We start from the raw sequence: 17,222 nt of genomic DNA on the forward strand, positions 1-17,222 counted from the left end.
GCACGATTCGAAACTGCTTTCTATAGGCCGGATTCAGGTCCCCTGCCATGGAAACTTCGATAGAAGACATGGGACATCATCTCGAAGCAACTGTGTGGAGACGTCTCAGCGTGAACGAGGTCACTTTAGACGATTTTGTGTTAGCAGATAACAACGTTGCTGTGGCAAGTGAGCTGACAGACGCCGATATCATTGCTGCGGTCAGCCAGGAAGGCAGCGGTGAGTGAATATGAGTGTGAACATTCAGAAGACACAGACCGCCGTCTAACGCACTGTGAGGCTCTCTCCATGGTACGTGCACTGAAGGACTTCTTTCTGGAACATCCGACGGCGTCCGATGAAATCGTTCGTGATGGGTTTCATTTGCTTGACAAGGTTGAAGTGATTGTCGTAAACAGCGCCGTTGCCACGAAGCAACAGAAGCTTACAGAATGCTTAAAATAAAACAGTTGTGGTTGCCTTATTGTGTTTTGAATTGATTTTGAAAGTATTGCGGACGCTACGCGTGTTCCGGCGGGAATTTGTCAGAATCATTAGTCGCATTTAAATGCTGTACTTTTACGTAGCGAATACATAGCGAATATCTCATATAACAAACCAATTTGCGATTCCCGTGCGACTTCGTTGTAACGAGGTTCGACTGTACATAGAAAGCTACGGCTATAAAAATATCTTCTGTCAGCATTCACATAGTCCATCAGCACAGCCATGGTCATGTATTCCAATAGCTGCTACATATCTTTTGGGTGCAGCGAAACCATTCCACATTTAATGGCATTTCGAATTATGGAGAACAAAAATTAACTTGCCTCCAAGACTCAAACGTGCATAACTTCGGAACAAGAAAAGAAAAAAAAAAAGAAAGGAAAAGAAAGAGAAGGTCGTCAGAAAGCCTGTGCAGTTTTTCAGTGAACGTGCTTTCTTATCATATGACATAATAGAGGTTGTGAAAACAACAAAAACCTTGCATAATTCGCAGAAAATCGATTATACAGTAGAACCTCTCTAATTCGATCTCGCTTAAAGGAGTAATCTCGCTTAAAGAGCCATCCAAAAAATTTTCAGGGTAAGACGTCTGATGAAAGTGTGTGTGTCATTTTACCGAATGGCGCTAAATGTTTTGATGTGTGCAATTTGTTTCCCAGAAAAAACTCACATAAACATGGGTCCACGCCTTCACCCTCAACTCGCCACTCTGAGTATTACGAGGAGGAGAAGGTATGATGCCACGTCACCGATGACGTTATAAGGAGAACTCGTTCTGGTTCGCCGCTCAGTGGGGGTCAGTGCCTTGTCCCTTTGTTGCTGTAAACCAGTTTTGCCAGTTCCCCTGGAGAATTGAGGATAGAAGGAGCGGCCGAATCATTACCGAGCGAGAAGAAAGGCTTTTTCGGAACCCCGAACAGCCGAGTAGCAGACGACAGATGAGTAGCAGACAACATTTCTCTAGACCAATCAGCGAGTGTTCTCTGTATAGCGTCAGCGCGAGGTTCCAGGCAGATCACAGGTTGGTACTGCTCAGCACTGCCGTTGCACACGGTCGCTTTTTGCGGCGTACTTTAAATTCAATTTGTGATAATCATGACTCTGTGGTGTGAATTACTTCGCATGGTGCATCTTACTGGCCTACTTAACAGTTTTATAGGAAGAAAACTGGGTGTTAAAAATGACTTCTGTGCTACTTTAATTCAAAATTCCAGTTAATTTGAAGGATTGTTGCAGTCCCGCATCCGCGCGTTGCAATCTGACCGCATCATTTGAAGAAAACTCGCCTGCATTCCGCTTAATTTGTATGTTTCTTACTGAATTTCATCATCTACCATCGTCTTCCAATCCACGCGACGACGACCTGCCATAAAAACCACGTGCTTGCTCTTGCTCACTTGCTGACTTCCCTTTCCCGTGGCGCAACCTACTCGCTCCTCACGCTTCCTTGCCTCCCAGCATCCCAGCTGTGCAGCCATCACGGATTATACGAACCGCGTTTTGGCTTGCTTTCGTTTCGAGCTCTGGTTGAGATCTACTTCAAAGTCCACTTCTTGCCTGTAGGCTGTGGAGACAGCCCAAGTACAAGACGCTGACGATGAGAGAAAAAGTGGCGATAATCGCAGCCGCAAGATCTGCAACGTGCTGTAAGCTCCTGCAGGTGATGCAAACTCAGAGGAGGGCTTCGCGTTTTTTGAAGAGTACGCCAGGATAGAAGACACAGAACAGACCTGTGCCACAACTCTCATGGGGGACATCGTTCTGAACACGGCTCGCGCAAATGAACGGAGTGACGACGGCAGGGATGAATCTGCACATGCCTCGTCGTTTTCGGAAGTTTGTTAATCCAATGGCGCACACAGCGATATGATGGACTTCATAGCTTATCTTGAATTAACGGTGATGTGCGATGTAATTTTCGGAAAGCAGCAGACTAAGATAAGTGAGTTCTTCAGCAAATAAATATATTTTCCTCCACCATGTCCCAGGCTCACTTAATTCGAACGGCCGCTTAATTCAAATTTTTTTACCGTCCAGATGACTTCGAATTAACGAGGTTCTACTGTATCTCATTCATAGCTTTGGGTGGCCACAAGTGGCCACAAACTTACTTCATAACTCTTTTGCTTCTATTAGTGACTTTCCGCTGGCAGCTAGAGCTGACCAATCATTGTTACTTTGAACTTGCAGGACACTGTACTATATTTTTGTGCCACGTGATGTTATCACTTCATGTAATTGCTTTCAAGTTTCCCCTAGCTTTTTTTTTTTTTTTTCCCCCTAGCGTTTTCGGCGATTCCGTGATTCCGCGAAATTTCGTGGAATTCGCAATTAATCGCGGAATCCTTCGTTTGGCAGAGTTTCACGGAATCCTTTATTTTTAAGGGTGTGTGGATATTAGAGTTCTCAAATTCGAGTCGAATATCAATCACTCGAAGTATTCGATTCGCGAATTGAAATACCCAATGTTCAGGTTTCCGGATAATTTGACTATTCGCCGAATACGAACGACACCTCCCGAAAGTGGGCTTCACCTGACGCTTCCCTGCATGAGGTGAAGCCGCCCCTACAAAATTGAAGCCTGCGTTACGAAATTGTTTATGCTGCAGGACAAAACAGACAGATTGTAGTTTAGCTTAGGATAACATTAGCCCAGTTTATTGTGTATACTTCACCTGAGGAATGGGCTGCGTCCCTCAGTATGCAGTTTAGCGGTAGCAGTGGCGAATATTGATTTGATATCTGGGAGGTTGCCTTCAAGCTGTTAAGACTTTTAAATAGTGGCTACAGTCCAAGAACAAAAATGGGTGTACTAAAAATGGAACTCCCCCAGGGCATGTATTGTAAACTCCTTCCTATAAAGTTCCTATTAGCTCTGTAGATGCTGAAAGATCTTTCAGCAGGTATAAAATGATTTCAGGCGACAGACTGCACCAGATGAGAACACAAGATATCGTATATGTAATACTGAGCCACAACAGTGCTTTGAATCTCTAATTTTATAACATTTTTTGTTCCCACATTATCCAAGAAAATAAAGTGTCTCGCATTTCATGCAGCTGTTGACTGCTCGCCGCGGAAAATCGCGTAATTTACAAGTCAGTGCCGCGTAATTTTGAATTTGCCGCAGCAGAAAACAGAGGGCCTTAACCATGACATAAGGCACACATGAGGTGTAATCTTCATCTGCGTACCGAACTGACAGAACTACGCTCCAACTCACCATTACAGTGCTCTAGAAGGATGTAGTGGCAAATGCGGCGCTCCCCCTCTGAAGATTATCGAGTGGATGCCGCGGCGCGGCGCTCCTGTAGCTACCCCGAGCGCGTCTGAGCAGCGCTCCATGTGAACTGTACGCGTTCTCGGTGCCAGTGATGGGCAAAGTACCTCAAAATTATACTTAAAATAAAGTACCAAGTACCTGGCATCATTAGTACTTCAAGTACAGTACAAAGTACCCAATTCCAAATGTACTTCAAGTAAAGTCAGTCAAGTAATGAAGGAAACAATATAAAAAAGCATAGAACCCTGCACTCGGAGAACTGAAATGACAATTGACAAAGTCATTGTGCTGCCGGTTGTAGTGTCATAATGTGCGTGTGTCTTTGCATTCCATTCGTTTTACATAATCATAGAAGCGCTGATACTTTTTCAAGATTTGAAGCCTCTCAACAATAAATTTGCTTCAACAATGCTCTTTAACAGCACAAAAATCCTTTTTGGTAAAGTCAGACTGGGACTGATGGAACTACATACCACTAAAGCACTAAAATGACGGCAAGAAGACGAAAACACACAGATAGCGCTATCTGTGTGGTTTCGTTTTTTTGTTTTTATTTCAGCTCTTTTTAGGGTGCATTTTTGATACCCTTTTGTGATTTTTTGTCTGGAGTACAAGTTTGGTTACTTGAGTACTTGATGGGAAAGTACTCGGAAAAAGTACTTTAAGTACGGTGCAAAGTACATGATTTAAAATGTACCTAAAGTACTACTTGAGTACTTGGTACTTCAAGTACTCGTCGCGAGACAACTGTGATCATGAGCGTGGTCGGTCTGTGGATTGTCTTTGCCCACCTGAGGGTTCCTTAACGTCCGCCAAAAGACACATGGTAGTGATCGGAGGAATGGAACGGCATCGACATTTATCAGAAGGGACGTACGTTTCCGCAAAAGGGCAGATGTTTTTGAAGAAAGCAACCTGCTCCTATATGGACCTCGATTAGTATTATTCTGTTTGTCATATCTGGTCCCCCGGAGATGCACGATCACACACGTGTATTTGGTTTCAAGATCTGTCCAAGATCAAGTATCTGTCCAATACCGCCTACAAGATGCGCACCGCGTGAATGAGCGGGAGGCGCTCATTATTTAAATAAAAATGCAAATGAGTTTCGTAAAAAAGCGTAACTTCTGAAGCAGGGCGCTGTCGGTATTAAAATGGGTACTACCCCTTTTGGGAATTTCAGTGGACACCTTTCAGAGAAAAATCTGCCACCGAAGCGGGTCATTTGTTGCAGTAATTAATTGGTTTCGGTTTACGTATTTTTGTCGCGGCTGGTCGCGGCGAAGCGCAAAAAGACGCTCTTTCACTCCCTTATCCATCAATGAATTACGTCCTTACACCAATGAATTACACCAATGAATTACGTCCTTTTGCGCTTCGCCGCGACCAGCCGCGACAAAAATACGTAAACCGAAACCAATTAATTACTGCAACAAATGACCCGCTTCGGTGGCAGATTTTTCTCTGAAAGGTGTCCACTGAAGGTCCCAAAAGGGGTAGTACCCATTTTAATACCGACAGCGCCCTGCTTTAGAAGTTACGCTTTTTTACGAAACTCATTTGCATTTTTATTTAAATATAATGAGCGCCTCCCGCTCATTCACGCGGTGCGCATCTTGTAGGCGGTATTGGACAGATACTTGTAAAAAAGAAAGTTATTCGATTGGTGCACCGGTTCGCGAATTATTTAGCCCGGGGATTTAACTGAAACACCCTGTATATGTAAGGTCCACCCCGACTATATATTAATACAAACATATGTGCATGTGCAGTATTCTATACGCAATGCTATATATGCAGGAACTCAATGTTGTGGTGACTGCATCGGGTGGTCTGCAGTACGTATTACAATCGATGGACAAAAACACAGACAACTCACATAGATGACTAGCAATGCAATGAGTCAAATGCAAAATGATGTGCTGCTGAAGGGCGTTTTTCGTATACATTATATATTTTTAACAAAAAGACCAGGAACTGCTTGGCTACCACTTTTTCCTTTGGCTTATACGACAAGGCTGAACTTTCTGCATGATACCATGCATCTGTGAGGCGACCAATTAAGTATACCTGCAAAATTTAATTAACCTTTCAATTAGGGCTCCTCAAACGAAATTGAGACAGCAGCACCAAAGGTACCCGTGTTTAAAGTCACCGTACTTTTCTAAAATCTCGAAACACAATACTTTGAATCGCCTAGATTTTGCTTACAGTAAAACTCGAGCGGAACAGGACATAAAAGCCACCGTTGGAGGACCACTTGTGATGACACAGTACGTGGTAACAGTAGCTGATTGCGGCCAGCACTGTGCTCTCAACAGCTCCAGAAGTATGATTCCAGGTCCTACCACATTGGCGTTTGAAGTGATGCTGTGTAGTGAGTCACAGCGCATTACCCCTGGACAGTGGCTCTTTGTACTCCAGGATTTAGCATACTGGAAGTTTTTCCACCTGAATCTGCATTAATTTAGAGCACGTTTCTTACCCGATTTTTACCCTGCCAATTTATGAGAAATTATTTCTTCAAAACTTCACGCTCTACTCATGACGCTATGTACTACGTCGACACACATTACTATGTGCAGTGTGAAATTTACCTCACAATTTATGCTAATGTACACTAGAGTCGTCGAGCCCTGATATAGGACATTAGCGTGGAAGGACCGTGGATTAGGAAGCAATGCGTGTCCGTCTTCTTTTTCTTCTCCATCAGAGCTCACCAATCGTTTCTTTCACAAGTGCACATGTTGAAGGAATGCGCTTGAAAAGCGTAGGCAACAGAACGGAAGCACACAAGTATTCACACCGACCAGGCGCCCTCGGTATTTTCCACTGCAGCGGCTCGGGTTGTCAACAGCAGCGCCACACGCGGACGTCCGCTTTTTTTGGCTCAGCTGCCGTTGGGGAGTGGGCCGGCGCTCTTCCCACTATGTTACCCTTCTAGAACACTGTATCACCATAAAAGTTTAGGATTTTTATCGGATTGGATTGGATTCGCCCCAGCGTTGCAAACATCGAAACCGAAAATCGACCAAATTTTAGCCTATAGAAACAAAACCGGCCAGATGTGCATGCCATTGCAGTGGGTGATGGATGACTTGAATATGTTCGACGTATTCGACAAAATACTACTATTCGAATCAAATGTCGTATATAGGATTGCAGTATTCGGCCCGAATACCGAATACTTGGAATATTCGCACAGCAGTACTGCCCAGGCACCCACAGCTCCCCATAGAGCCCATAGTTTGAGATAATTCAGGCAACACTGGACATACGACCAATGAAAATGCGTCGTGATGCCTAGCAGCCAACCAATCAGCAACCTCTCAGTTTGGCTCGGCTTTCGGCCGGCCCTGGCTGCCATTGACTTCTACTGGTTTTCATACCTGGCGCCCGTTATTCCAAAATAACCAAGACATTTTTGATAGGCGAAATATATATTTATTGATGCAACGTATAAACTCAAATGTTTGACTCATATATTCACCGTGCGTACAGGACGTTTCGTTCCTTGAATAGACAGCAACAAACCAAGTTCGAACTTGCAAAGCACACATACAGTCTACTTCTGGAAGCGAGCGAAGTCCACGAGTGCGTGCGTTTCACAGATGAGCATCTTCTTCTCATTCTGGCGATGCACCGTAGGTCACACAGTCACGGGAAATACTTTTGTCGTTACGAACACTCTCTTCTTAGTCACTGTATTTGAAAATGCGACAGCGCTCGAAAGTGTTCCTCAGGCGTCAGCTCACCAAACATTCCAGTTCCGACCCGGCAAGAATGTCGGTAGGTTGACACTTTATCGGAGATCAGTACATGGCCAGAGTCACTATAGCTCACGAACAAACCCGCGCGTACACTTCCTCCTTTGGTCGTTGTGGTCAACCGACATCGGCGAGCCGCGGAGACGCAGCGACCTTGCTTGGAGCTGGCCGACTGCCCAGACTGCCCGCGAAAAGTGAGCTGTCAGATATTTCGAAACTTTATCAACCAATCCCGGAGCGCGCATCCTCCTTTGGCCAATGGGCATCCGTCATGATGCCTGACGATGTAATACCACGTGACTGTGACGTGATTTTATTTTTCTACTGCCGCAAATGCGGGGAGCTGTGGAGGCCTGGTACTGCCCATAGCTGGGCGAACTCACTCATGAGGGCCCTCATGAGTGCCCCTCACCCTCACCTCATGCCTTTGAGGCGAGGGTGAGTGAGGGCAAGGCCGCGATCAGGCCATCCGTTAGTGCACTCATGAGGTTTTGCCCCTCATGACACCTCCTGTGAGTGCACTCATGAGGTCTGAGGGGCGCCAGGTCTGTGTGAGTGAAGTCACTGGTGAGGCCTGAGGGGTGTGAGGTCAGTATGAGTGCATTCAGAAATGAGGTCAAATGACGCTTACGAGACGTGTGCAAATTATAAAGGCACTAGTGATATGGTTCCAGCGACCCAGCTACCGGCAAGGTGCACCTTAAAGGGCTAGTGTTCCCGTTTTTAGCAATTTCGTCTACGTCGCGCTGGGAACACATCCAAGCGTCCTGAGCTGACGGATTAGTTGCTGATATGGTTCCAGTGACCCAACTACACCCAGTGTGCACTTTAAAGGGCTGGAGTGCCCGTGTTTAGCAATTTCGTCTACGTCGAGCTAGGAACACAGCCAAGCGTCCTGAGCTGACAGATTAGTTGGTGATATGGTTCTATCGACCCAACTACACGCAATGTGCACTTTAAAGGGCTGGTGTACTCGTTTTCAGAAATTTCGTCTATGTCGCGCTGAGAATGCAGCAAAGCACCCTGATCTGACTGATTACTTGGTGATAGGGTTCCAGTGACCTTACTACCGGCAGGGTGCACTTTAAAGGGCTGGTGTGCCAGTTTTTAGCAATTTCTTCTACGTCGCGCCGGGAACACAACAAAGCCTCCTGAGTTGACTGATTACTTCGTGATATGGTTCCAGCGACCAAACTACTAGCAGGGTGCACGTTTTTAGCAATTTCGTCTACGTCGCGCTGGGAACACAGCCAAGTATCCTGGGCAAAACTCAGGAGGCTTTGCTGTGTTCCCATCGCGACTTAGACGAAATTGCTAAAAACGGGCACACCAGCCCTTTAAAGTGCACACAGCCGGTAGTTGGGTCGTTGGAACCATATCACGAAGTAATCAGTCAGCTCAGGAGGCTTTCCTGTGTTCCCAGCGCGACGTAGACGAAATTGCTAAAAACGGGCACACCAGCCCTTTAAAGTGCACCCTGCCGGTAGTTGGGTCACTGGAACCATATCACGAAGTAATCAGTCAGCTCAGGAGGCTTTGTTGTGTTCCCGGCGCTACGTAGCCGAAATTGCTAAAAATGGGCACACCAGCCCTTCAAAGTGCACCCTGCCAGTTGTTGGGTTGCTGGAACCATATCACGAAGTAATCAGTCAGCTCAGGAGGCTTTCCTGTGTTCCCAGCGCGACGTAGACGAAATTGCTAAAAACGGGCACACCAGCCCTTTAAAGTGCACCCTGCCGGTAGTTGGGTCACTGGAACCATATCACGAAGTAATCAGTCAGCTCAGGAGGCTTTGTTGTGTTCCCGGCGCTACGTAGCCGAAATTGCTAAAAATGGGCACACCAGCCCTTCAAAGTGCACCCTGCCAGTTGTTGGGTTGCTGGAACCATATCACGAAGTAATCAGTCAGCTCAGGAGGCTTTGTTGTGTTCCCGGCGCTACGTAGACGAAGTTACTAAAAACCAGCACACCAGCCCTTTAAAGTGCACAAAGCCAGTAGTTGGGTCGCTGGAACCATATCAGCAAGTAATCACCAGCTCAGGAAGCTTTGCTGTGTTCCCAGCGTGACGTAGACGAAATTCTAAATATGTGCACACCAGCCCTTTAGAGTGCACACAGCCGGTGGTTGTGTCGCTGCAACCATATCATCAATGCCTTCATAATTTGCGCACGTCTGGTATGCGTCATTTGATCTAATTTCTGAATGCCCTCATACTAACCTCACACCCCACAGGCCTCACCAGTGACTTCACTCACACAGACCTGGCGCCCCTCAGTCCTCATGAGTGGAATCACAGGAGGTCTCATGAGGGGAACAACCTCATGAGTGCACTCACGGGAGACCTTATGAGGGTAAGACCCTCATGGGTGAGGGCTTGCGTTTGTGAGAGCCGTGGGGGTGAGGGCGAGTGAGGGCATGTGCACGTGAGGGCCGTGAGGTGAGGGCGAGTGAGGGCATGTGCACGTGAGGGCCGTGAGGGTGAGGGTGGGTGAGGGCATGTGCTCGTGAGGTGTCTATTCGTTCCTTGAATAGACAGCAACAAACCAAGTTCGAACTTGCAAAGCACACATACAGTCTACTTCTGGAAGCGAGCGAAGTCCACGAGTGCGTGCGTTTCACAGATGAGCATCTTCTTCTCATTCTGGCGATGCACCGTAGGTCACACAGTCACGGGAAATACTTTTGTCGTTACGAACACTCTCTTCTTAGTCACTGTATTTGAAAATGCGACAGCGCTCGAAAGTGTTCCTCAGGCGTCAGCTCACCAAACATTCCAGTTCCGACCCGGCAAGAATGTCGGTAGGTTGACACTTTATCGGAGATCAGTACATGGCCAGAGTCACTATAGCTCACGAACAAACCCGCGCGTACACTTCCTCCTTTGGTCGTTGTGGTCAACCGACATCGGCGAGCCGCGGAGACGCAGCGACCTTGCTTGGAGCTGGCCGACTGCCCAGACTGCCCGCGAAAAGTGAGCTGTCAGATATTTCGAAACTTTATCAACCAATCCCGGAGCGCGCATCCTCCTTTGGCCAATGGGCATCCGTCATGATGCCTGACGATGTAATACCACGTGACTGTGACGTGATTTTATTTTTCTACTGCCGCAAATGCGGGGAGCTGTGGAGGCCTGGTACTGCCCATAGCTGGGCGAACTCACTCATGAGGGCCCTCATGAGTGCCCCTCACCCTCACCTCATGCCTTTGAGGCGAGGGTGAGTGAGGGCAAGGCCGCGATCAGGCCATCCGTTAGTGCACTCATGAGGTTTTGCCCCTCATGACACCTCCTGTGAGTGCACTCATGAGGTCTGAGGGGCGCCAGGTCTGTGTGAGTGAAGTCACTGGTGAGGCCTGAGGGGTGTGAGGTCAGTATGAGTGCATTCAGAAATGAGGTCAAATGACGCTTACGAGACGTGTGCAAATTATAAAGGCACTAGTGATATGGTTCCAGCGACCCAGCTACCGGCAAGGTGCACCTTAAAGGGCTAGTGTTCCCGTTTTTAGCAATTTCGTCTACGTCGCGCTGGGAACACATCCAAGCGTCCTGAGCTGACGGATTAGTTGCTGATATGGTTCCAGTGACCCAACTACACCCAGTGTGCACTTTAAAGGGCTGGAGTGCCCGTGTTTAGCAATTTCGTCTACGTCGAGCTAGGAACACAGCCAAGCGTCCTGAGCTGACAGATTAGTTGGTGATATGGTTCTATCGACCCAACTACACGCAATGTGCACTTTAAAGGGCTGGTGTACTCGTTTTCAGAAATTTCGTCTATGTCGCGCTGAGAATGCAGCAAAGCACCCTGATCCGACTGATTACTTGGTGATAGGGTTCCAGTGACCTTACTACCGGCAGGGTGCACTTTAAAGGGCTGGTGTGCCAGTTTTTAGCAATTTCTTCTACGTCGCGCCGGGAACACAACAAAGCCTCCTGAGTTGACTGATTACTTTGTGATATGGTTCCAGCGACCAAACTACTAGCAGGGTGCACGTTTTTAGCAATTTCGTCTACGTCGCGCTGGGAACACAGCCAAGTATCCTGGGCAAAACTCAGGAGGCTTTGCTGTGTTCCCATCGCGACTTAGACGAAATTGCTAAAAACGGGCACACCAGCCCTTTAAAGTGCACACAGCCGGTAGTTGGGTCGTTGGAACCATATCACGAAGTAATCAGTCAGCTCAGGAGGCTTTCCTGTGTTCCCAGCGCGACGTAGACGAAATTGCTAAAAACGGGCACACCAGCCCTTTAAAGTGCACCCTGCCGGTAGTTGGGTCACTGGAACCATATCACGAAGTAATCAGTCAGCTCAGGAGGCTTTGTTGTGTTCCCGGCGCTACGTAGCCGAAATTGCTAAAAATGGGCACACCAGCCCTTCAAAGTGCACCCTGCCAGTTGTTGGGTTGCTGGAACCATATCACGAAGTAATCAGTCAGCTCAGGAGGCTTTCCTGTGTTCCCAGCGCGACGTAGACGAAATTGCTAAAAACGGGCACACCAGCCCTTTAAAGTGCACCCTGCCGGTAGTTGGGTCACTGGAACCATATCACGAAGTAATCAGTCAGCTCAGGAGGCTTTGTTGTGTTCCCGGCGCTACGTAGCCGAAATTGCTAAAAATGGGCACACCAGCCCTTCAAAGTGCACCCTGCCAGTTGTTGGGTTGCTGGATCCATATCACGAAGTAATCAGTCAGCTCAGGAGGCTTTGTTGTGTTCCCGGCGCTACGTAGACGAAGTTACTAAAAACCAGCACACCAGCCCTTTAAAGTGCACAAAGCCAGTAGTTGGGTCGCTGGAACCATATCAGCAAGTAATCACCAGCTCAGGAAGCTTTGCTGTGTTCCCAGCGTGACGTAGACGAAATTCTAAATATGTGCACACCAGCCCTTTAGAGTGCACACAGCCGGTGGTTGTGTCGCTGCAACCATATCATCAATGCCTTCATAATTTGCGCACGTCTGGTATGCGTCATTTGATCTAATTTCTGAATGCCCTCATACTAACCTCACACCCCACAGGCCTCACCAGTGACTTCACTCACACAGACCTGGCGCCCCTCAGTCCTCATGAGTGGAATCACAGGAGGTCTCATGAGGGGAACAACCTCATGAGTGCACTCACGGGAGACCTTATGAGGGTAAGACCCTCATGGGTGAGGGCTTGCGTTTGTGAGAGCCGTGGGGGTGAGGGCGAGTGAGGGCATGTGCACGTGAGGGCCGTGAGGGTGAGGGTGGGTGAGGGCATGTGCTCGTGAGGGCGGTGAGGGTGAGGGCGAGTGAGGTTTCACCAAAATGCCCACCTATGCTACTGCCCACCCCCGATCGCAATCATTTTGCCAACCTGAAAGTCTGAGCGCCCTTTTCTTCCCCCTTTTGTGCTTTACCATTTCCATGATTTTCACCTTATCTTGTTGTTCCCTAAAGCAGAAATGTCATTTCAAATGGCCAAACAAAAGCTACAGTTGCATCTGTTGCTGTCCGCAGCACGATGCTGCATGTCTTGGACATTTCAGATGACTTGGGGTACACAAAGTACTTCCATATAGCAGTCCTCTTTACCGCTGGCCCATTCAAGGTCTCCATATAGTACTATTTCAATGCCACAATAGTGTAAGTGGTTTGGTTTGCAATCTACTCTGCATGGATAAAACGTGTTGACGACAATGTCGATCGAGTGGATCACGTGTCGAAGTAAAATGCAACACACTTTTACTGTAAGACATGTTTAACTGCACTGACGTTTTGCCGCTGTCTTTGCCTTATCCACAATGTTAACGTGAAAGTTCACCAACAAAACACAGGTGTTATACCAGGTTTTAGTAATACTAAAAAAAATATTAGAAAACTGCAAATGCTAGGGTTGCGTGCAAATACTACAGTCGCTGAACAATTTTTAGAACTAGTTGGGGGTCATGCAAAAGTCTAAATGAGAAACACGAGTTTGACTAAAATAAACCTTTATGCAATTTAGTGGCCTAAAAATGTGACAATGTTCTGTTGAAGAACACTTTTCCGTTTCTGTCTGATCATGTTCACTTGTATTTGAGCTTCATCACTGTACACCGACTATGCCTTCATCAGTTCCGAATTGGACAGTTGCACCCTATTCAGCACGTCGCTCTCGGCGGATCCATCAAGTGCCTGCCAAACTATCTCGTCAGCGATCAATTCGGCTCATGGCTCAGTTGTCCATGTAATTATCTCAAACATTGTGGTAGGGGGCATTTCCGAGCCTCCGTTACGCAAAGCAGCTACTGCCACCATTTTGCATTGACTTTCGTAGATTAAATTACTCCTGACCAAGATTGCTACATGTTGCATCAGGAACCACCAGAAACACTCCCACTGAAAGCAAAGCTCAGGTGGTGGCAATAACTGCAGCAGGAAAGCAGAACTGGACTATGCAGCTTATCTATACCCCTGAGCCAGTTCTATGGTGCACGATGTGGTTTGAGGTGGTGCCAGTAATATCCAAAATAATGGTGACAATTAACGGAGGGATGGGTGCATGCTGGAGGCAACCAAAGTCCCAAAAGTCGATCAACAGGACGTACTGAGTCCGAAAATATCGGGCGCTGTTATGCATCACTTCTATGGAGTGTGTGGCCGTGCTGTGATGTTCTCCAAATAATTGAGCATGTCCGAAAATTCGTTTGACGACTGTATGTGAATAGCATTAACTATTCAATTCCAAATCAGTTTCCAATATTTGCACAGCTCTAGCTTTGAGGTTTCAAAGCAAAGCTAACATTGCAAATGAAGTCAATCTCAAATCAATTACTAGTAGAGATAAAAGTCGCACACGAATCAGCCCATACCTTTTTAAAATCATACAGTGTTGCAAAGAGTGACTATCCTTGACTTTGCTGACCAAGAGCGAGGGAGGCTCCGCCCCCAAATGGCGCGCCAATAGGAGGACTCGGGAGGCGGAGCGCTGCGGCCTCTGCTCTTGCCTAATAGATGGCGCATCGGTAGCGCTCGGATCGGGATATGTGAGCCGCTGTCGTCTGCTTCTTCCGGTAGAGCTACGACCTTGAAGCCTCTGCTCTCGCGTAAGAGATGGCGCTACATTGGCGCTCGGTAAGGGCACGTGTGGTCGTTCCAACTTTGAGCCTCGACCTTGAGACTGGCCGGTAACCTAAATTCCGATGCTCCGCCTCCCGAGTCCTCCTATTGGCGCGCCATTTGGGGGCGGAGCCTCCCTCGCTCTTGGTCAGCAAAGTCAAGGATAGTCCTATTTTATGTTTGGGCCTTAGAAACTTTCCTACAATGCTCACAAGATGATAAAAAAAATCACATTTCATGCATCACGCACTTTTGTAATCCCTCACAAAATCAAGATGCATCAAACAAGAATTCTAATCTCATTTTACATTAGAAATATATACACGGTATTTCCTGTTATCTGCAACAAATTTTCATAAAAAAATGAGTTTCCTTAGGGCGGTCTTACTTTTGGCATTAGATTACTCGACGAGGCTGCTACTAGGAATCCAATTTTTTCCACAATTGGCTGACTAATTAACAGATATTTTAATCAACTTTTTAATTATTGACTTTAGGGGGCACATTGCAATTGCAGTATTAAAGCCTGATCACCACATGATCCGCTCGAACCACTGATGAAGCACTAAAGTACTTAGTGCGTGCTATAGACCCAAGTATTTCACCTCGCCCGTCTGCTGGAAACAGAAAGTGATCACAAAAAAAGGGACGGTGACGTCGATATCTCCGCCCTCACTTAACGTCAAAGAAAAACGTCATACGCGATGTTGGTATACCCTTATCGCAGTATGTTTCACGATCTTTGTTTTGTTTTTCTTTTTCCTGCCTTTCGTTCTTTCATGTGCTCGCAGTCGCTTGCCATATCAGTCATTTCGTTCTGCCGGACACAGATCTTGTCCTTCCCCGGTATGATAAGCGCTGGTATGTAGTGGTGATATGCAACGTTCTTTGCAAGCGAAAAAGAAAAGAAAACAAAGATCGTGAAGCATTACGTTTTTCTGTGACGGTAAGTGAGACCGAAGATATTGACATCACCGTTGCTCTTTTGGCGATCACTTTCTGTTTCCAGCGGACAGCCGAGGTGAAATACTCATGTCTCTAGGACGCGCTCAGATTACTTTAGTCCTTCATCAGAGGTTTGAGCAGATCATGTGGTGACCAGGCTTTAATATTGCAATTGCAATGTGCTCCTTAAAGTCAATAATTAAAAAGTTGGTTAAAATATCTGTTAATTAGTTCCCTAATTGAGCAAAAAATTGGTTTCCTAGTAGCAGCCCCGTCGAGTAATCCAATGCCAAAAGTTACGTCTAAAATTTCAGTAGTGCAACTTCCTAGTGCGAGTGCAAAGAAACTAAAGGGTGTTCATGGCAAAGCTGAGGCAGGATGCTAATTCATTTGTTTCACAAATGGCTTGTGGTTGTCTGAAGCAATTGCAGCCTCATCCGTGTAACATGCTACTGCCCGACATAAAATTTTGAAATGAAGGTAACCACTCCAGTACTCCAGGAAGTGCATGCTTACCTGGAAAGCAGGAAGCACTCTCGTGTAAAATTAAAGAGTAGGGGCTTTAAACAGAAGAATTGCGTGTCTCTCTTGTGACAGTTAATGCCAGAAATATTGCACTAAAGCCATGAGCTACAAAATGAAAACTTTTAGTGCAAAAGTCACATATTGTAAATTTTGCATGAATATTCAATATTCGATTCGGTATTTGGAATTTTTCCCCCCATTCAATTCGATATTCGATTCGACTTAAAATATTCGGATTCACACACCCCTAACGTTGAGCCATCTACCTCCTACACAGTTTTTTGTCAGCTATGGTCAGGCGAGAAGACTCGCTAATACTATTTCAGATTCAAGCTTGGTGCAAGGTGTAACATCTCCTTGCCGTGGATGGAGCCCCTAAATGAATGGAGCACCTAAAGACCATGGACCACACAATACCAGTGCACAGAAAACGTACCGAGCCCATACCAACAAATGCTGTTTCTTGCAGCAGATGGTTACATTGCAAGTAGAAGCATGGTTCCCACTCAATTTTCGCAAAAAAATTGGAGGAACTTTTAGGGACCTTTTAAGACTCTGCAGTCACCGTACCTGGGATGTAAAGCACAGTTTATGGCCGGGACTTGAATATTTCACAAAAATATTTATAAGCTACGGGCATCACACAACTGAGTATATCGGGACGTTTGCAATAGTTCATTCCATAGAGCAATCGATTTACGAATGTGACTGAGGACTAATGAATGCTAAAGATCATAGGATAGAAAGGAAGTGCCTTAGGACAAGAGCCGCCGATATTTCGAACAGAGACCGTTCTTCTGGGCACTGTCCTCATCATCGCCATGGTATTTAAAGGGTTAGGGCTTTAAATACCATGATGATGAGGATGGTGCCCAGAAGAATAAGTCTCTGTTCAAAATATTGGCTGCTCTCGTCCTGAGGCACTTCCCTTCTACATAGTAAAGAAAGAAAGGCTAATGAATACCATGGAAGCCGTCTTTCATTTCTTGCAAATCTGGGGCCCAATCTTGACCTCACACATAGCGTCATTTTTCAAGTTGGCGCATTCCGAACGTCATTAGAGGAGGCGCGGTCTGACCAGATTTCAAATAAGCACTGCGATTGATTATTGCTTTGGGGCTTGTGATGGATCACGAGCAAAGTGATGCATACAGAATGT

General features: G+C 46.5%; 1 protein-coding gene across 1 annotated transcript in view; it reads right to left on the bottom strand.

The window, feature by feature from the left end:
• LOC135398502 (afadin-like) overlaps positions 1-17,222 on the bottom strand; it is a 224,298-nt gene that overhangs the window by 93,176 nt on the left and 113,900 nt on the right. The window lies entirely within an intron of this gene.

This window comes from Ornithodoros turicata, chromosome 6 (assembly GCF_037126465.1).
Source record: "Ornithodoros turicata isolate Travis chromosome 6, ASM3712646v1, whole genome shotgun sequence".
Classification (NCBI taxonomy): domain Eukaryota; kingdom Metazoa; phylum Arthropoda; class Arachnida; order Ixodida; family Argasidae; genus Ornithodoros; species Ornithodoros turicata.